This window comes from Rattus norvegicus, chromosome 20, assembly GCF_021556685.1.
Source record: "Rattus norvegicus strain SHRSP/BbbUtx chromosome 20, alternate assembly SHRSP_T2T, whole genome shotgun sequence".
NCBI lineage: Eukaryota > Metazoa > Chordata > Mammalia > Rodentia > Muridae > Rattus > Rattus norvegicus.
The window spans coordinates 23,795,813-23,800,923 of NC_141553.1; the positions used below are offsets into that span (position 1 = coordinate 23,795,813).

General features: G+C 41.9%; 1 long non-coding RNA gene across 1 annotated transcript; it reads left to right on the forward strand.

Moving 5' to 3' along the window:
* Window positions 1-1,518: 1,518 nt before the first annotated feature.
* Window positions 1,519-3,234, forward strand: LOC134483803 (uncharacterized). Its single transcript, XR_015645201.1, has 3 exons — window positions 1,519-1,883; window positions 2,278-2,394; window positions 2,524-3,234. It is a non-coding gene; the product is annotated as an uncharacterized LOC134483803 (long non-coding RNA).
* Window positions 3,235-5,111: the final 1,877 nt, after the last annotated feature.

Below are 5,111 nucleotides of genomic sequence, written 5' to 3' on the forward strand. Positions count from 1 at the left end.
ACCTAGCCTGAGCCAACCTCATGGGCAGCCAATCAGGAGCTGTAGAAGTTGCCCCACAACTAGTTTGAGTTACAGTTAACCAGCAAGAGTCCACAAAATCCCCAGAGCCTTAACCAATCATGAAGGCACCCACACCCCTGGAGATAGAGCCAACCAAAGGAAGGTAAAAGTTTCCTACTCCCACCCTAACAGGCATTAAATCGACCCTGCAAAGTCTACATCTGTCTTCCATCCTGACGTATGGTGGACCCCTGCACGCAGGTTCTCTGCAGAATAAACGCTCTTTGCTGTTGTGTAGTTTGTAGCTGGACTATCATTCCTCATGAATCATGGACTCTTATAGTAGTAAGAAACTAAAGAAATAGCAAACAGAAAAATTAGAATGGCGAAATCATCTTTTTTTTTCAAGCATCATATGTATCCAGTTCCGGGTGCTGAAACTAATAATTATTAGAAATAATATATCTGGTTATCTTCTGAATGGCAAGTGAAATATGTAAAAATAACAGTTTGCTTATTTCTCACAAAATAAGAGAAAATAGAATAGTAGGAAGACATATTCTATTCACAGCCTTAATAAAAATTATAAAAAAAATCAAGATATCTGACAGCAAAGAAGAAGAACTCCATAAATAAAATATTTCTGAATGTGAATTTCTAATAAATGAAATAGCATACTATGCTCTGGTAAACAAAGAATTTGTACAAAGGTAATAATTCTTCAAAGTCTAGTTACAGCTTAATAGAATTTTAATTAAAATTCTGATAACATCTAGTTGAAATACTTCAAATGTGTTTCTTAAATTAAAATGAGATTAGAGCAAATTGGAAGAATCCCAAGCAAATTAAAAATAGAAGATTAATGGTGATAGACACATTGAAAGATAATACAATATTTTACAAACCTGGAGCAATTAAAAGAATGTGCAGAGTACAGGCAATCGAGGCTGTGAGATATCATTGGAACCTAGTAATCAGCTTTGCAGGAAGAAAAAATTTCCTAGTTGAGCATAACCTGGTATGTTCTTCGAGACTTCATTAAGAGGGCTGATTTTGCCCTGCTTTCTCGAAAAATAAGGATCTCTTTTGGAGATCCCTTGGGAATGCTGATCTTCATGAGTTCCAGGTCAGCTATAGTCATAGCTAAACAAGGAGACCCTTTCTCAAACCATAAAACAAACAAAGCAACACAGAACAAACAGAACCACCAGTGCCACCAACAAAAGCATCATCGCTCCTTTGTTTCTCTGGTGGTTTGCTATTCATGAGCAGTAGTTTGAAAGCTGAGTAGACCTATTTTGTGAAAATACTGAGAAAGTCACTCTTACACAATTACATTTGTCCAGGAGTGTCTGTTGTACATTTCATCGCAGGCTACTCTGATGACCTCCAGGAGACTTGCACAATAAGGGATCCCCTAAGGATTGCTCATGGAAGTGGGAGAACCCACTCCTTTATGATGTGTAAATAGTTATGGTTGCTAGGAGAGAGGGAGAGGGAGGTGGAGGTGGAGGTGGAGAGGGAGAGTGGCAGGGAATGGGAGAGGGAGAGACAGACAGGGAGAAGGAGAGAGGGGGAAAGGAGGGGAAGGGGAGAGGAAGAGAAGAAGGGGAAGAGGGAAGGGGGAGGGGAGAGTGAGAGGGGGAGGGGAAAGGGGGAGGAGGGAGTTGGGGAGAGGGAGAAAGAGATTGATTTTCTTTAGAATGGTAGAATCCCAGAAGTGTCCCACGTTCCTACCACTAATCCTTCAAACCATCCTACCCTCCTCATCCCAGAAGCATCCCATCCTCCTGAGAATTACCTTACTTAAACTTGGCTTTACCAAGCTACTTTCCCCTGAAAATGATCCTTCAGTGTGTCACTGAGGTGTCACCTTAGCTGGGGTGAGTACATGCTTTTCTGACTCCCATTGGAATGGGACACAGCCACACCATTCCATAATCATAAGGTTTCCTGGTGGTTGTAGTTCTGTATCTGGAGCCTTACAAAGGTATGCCCACCTCCAGTGTTCACAGACAAGAACTTACTCATCATGCTGTGCCCTGGTTCTCTGTTGGGGGTTGCCCAGAGGGCCGCTGATAGCTTCCCAACCCCATTCCCCAGAAGGCAGGGCAAAGCGGGAACCAGAGAGTCCAGGATGGTTTTTGGTTTTCTCTCTGGGTACCTGGGCTTGCAACACCGTGGGTATAGCACTGAAATAGGGAGTCGAAACCGGGCATCCATGGGTCTACCTTTCCTTCCTGGTGTCTTCCTGCCTGAGTCTACCTTTCCCTTCAGGCGTCTTCCTGCCAGGCAGAGAGGCAAAAGGCAGAGTCCGAATCCAGTCTGACTTGGAGTAAGTTCTGCGAACACCCAAGGGACTAGAAGAGAGAAGGCCTTCCACAGGAGTTTTAGGCAAGTGTCTCTAAAACAAAGGCCTTCCTCTGCAGGATCCTTGTTCATCCTTTTTTTTTTTTTGATGGTGGATGTGAATGCTTACACTTTATTTTTAGTGAACCAGTGATTATACTTTTTTTTTTCCAGGAAGGGAAGCTCATTGGCTGAACGCTCGGCGGCTATCTAGACACCTCATTAGCATGGAGAAGAACTCCAGGTGTTTAGGCTACATGACCCAGTGCTATGATCCTCATTGGGGTGTCATGGTGTTGCAGTAAATCTCCAATCCCAATAAACCCAGGCATAAAACACAACTTAGTTACAATATTTATATGCCACACGCATAGATTGGGCAGATTTACCACTGCACTACTCTCTCTCTTCACCAGCTGTGAGATCCCTTGCTACTAGAAGTTTCTCCTTCTTCCTCCCACCTCCTCTTCCTCATCTTTCTTCCTCTTCCTTCCTCTCTTCCCCCAGTCTGTAAAACCTCCAGCCCCACCTTTCCCTTCCACTGCCCAATCACAGGCTCTAGCCTTTGTTTAAGGAGTTAAAATGGGGAGAAGATTTATGTGAAATCACCTGAGTGATCTACTCCTCCCAGGGCAACCCTTCTTAAGGAAGCAGAGTTAACATCATAATATAAAAAACACCAGGGCAACCCACAACATGTGATTACACTTTCCAGAGCAGGGAGAGGCAGGTAGGGAATGGCTCTGCTCCTGTTCTCAATTCTGAGATCCCCAAGGTTTAAGCTCCTTCAACTTTCCCATCCCTATGCTTGTCTGGCAGCAAGGTCCCACATGTCCTGTATCTAACTAATGAAAAATCCCTCAATAAATAAATGAGATGCCATCATCTGCCTTTTGATACTTTCTTTACACAGAGAATCTGGTTTGCTGTGCTTTCCTGAGCTGTTTGTTTTCCTTATGTAAAGCACTTTCCCAAGAAAATTTTATTGTTTTTTTAAACTCTATTGAGTAAGGCATCGGAATTCGTCTCAGGATTTGTAAGGTTGAGGAAGGAGAAACCAGGGTCCAAGGCTAGCCTCAGCTGAATAGTGCATTAGGACTGTTTGGGCTACAGGACACCCTATCAAAAATAAACAAACAGGGATCAATTAAAATATGGGGTAGAGTTATAATCGGAGAATTCCCAGTACAGTAAACGCAAATGGTGGAAGAACACTTAGAGAAAATGTCAACATCCTTAGCCTTCAGGGAAGCTTAATTCAAAACTACTTTGAGATGGCATCTTTCGCCTGTCAGAATGGCTAACATAAATAACACATGTGGGACAGAATCTAAATAGGATGTCGTCACCAAATCCCCCTCCTCAGAGCTCAGGGAACCCAGAGGAGGCAGGAAGAGTGTAAGAGACAGCATGGAGGAGAGAAGGAAACAAGACGACCTGAAACAATGAACAGAGCAAGGCTCATGTGAACTCACAGAGACTGGAGGAGCAAGCCCAGGGCGGCCTAGGCAGGTCTGTACCAGATCCTCAGTGTGTACATTACAGCGTTAGCTGAGCATTTTTATGGGGGCTCCTGAGTGTGTGGTCAAGTGGGTCTCCAGTTACTGTGCCTGCTCCTGGAGCTCTGTCCTTCTGCTGGGTTGCCCTGCCCAGACTCACTGTGATGGCGTTTGCTTTTCATTATAGTTTAGTCATGGTTGGTATTATCTCTTAGAAGCCTCTTCTTTGCTAGTGAGCGATAGGAAAGGATTCGGTCTGGAGGGGAGGAGAAATGTGAAGAAATTGGGAGGAGTAGAGAGATGGGGGAAGTATAATCAGGATGTATAGTGTGAGAAAAGAATCTATTTTAAATATAAGGAAAAAGCAGAAAAAAAGGAAAAAATAACAATAAGCAAGCACACAAGCAAACTAGAAGTAAGTAAATCCCTACTGGGAGAGGTGGGCTCGAACACTACTTATTTTGTCTAAGTCCTAAGGGACAATGAGCTATAGTACAGAACAGTGTGGCTGTGGGCTCCTACAGATATTTTTCATTTCTCCAAACTTCTCTGTTCCTGGCAGTGTCTTACACTACAGCACTACTCTAACATAGTTTCCCCATAAAGATGAGATGAAAGTGTGAGAGTTTCAGTCAATGGATTTGTTACCAACTTCTGAATCTAATAATAAATGTGTGTGTGTGACATATACACAATCACATACATATACAATATACATATACCACATATGCACATATTATATATAACATATATACAGTACAATATATACACATATACATATGTAAATAGATATATGTGTCTGTGTATGCATTTGTATATGTAATGTACATGTGTATATATGTATATATATGTGTATTTATGTATATATCTATTATATATACTTATATGTAAATAATTTCTTTTCATTTCTCAGGAGCTCGAGTACAAAATATTTTTCAAAGTGTTAATACACTCTGAATAATTAACATGTCATTTAGTAGTCTGTGCTATCACTGTCCACATCTCTTCTATCTTTAACACTTCCTGTCAAGAATTCAAAGCTTCATGAAAGGACAGGCCCCCTCACTGATTCTTGTATCAAGCTTCTCTCGGAGAGGGAGGATCCCTTTACTTAAGCTCTCCTCTGGGAAAACTCCCTGTTTCTACAGTTATGTTCAGCTGCTGATTTGTGTTGAAAAATATCACTGCTCCAGTGAATCTGTAATGATTAATGCAAGTAGAAGTAAGAATGCATGAAACATGAGATGGGTTTTATATTCAAAG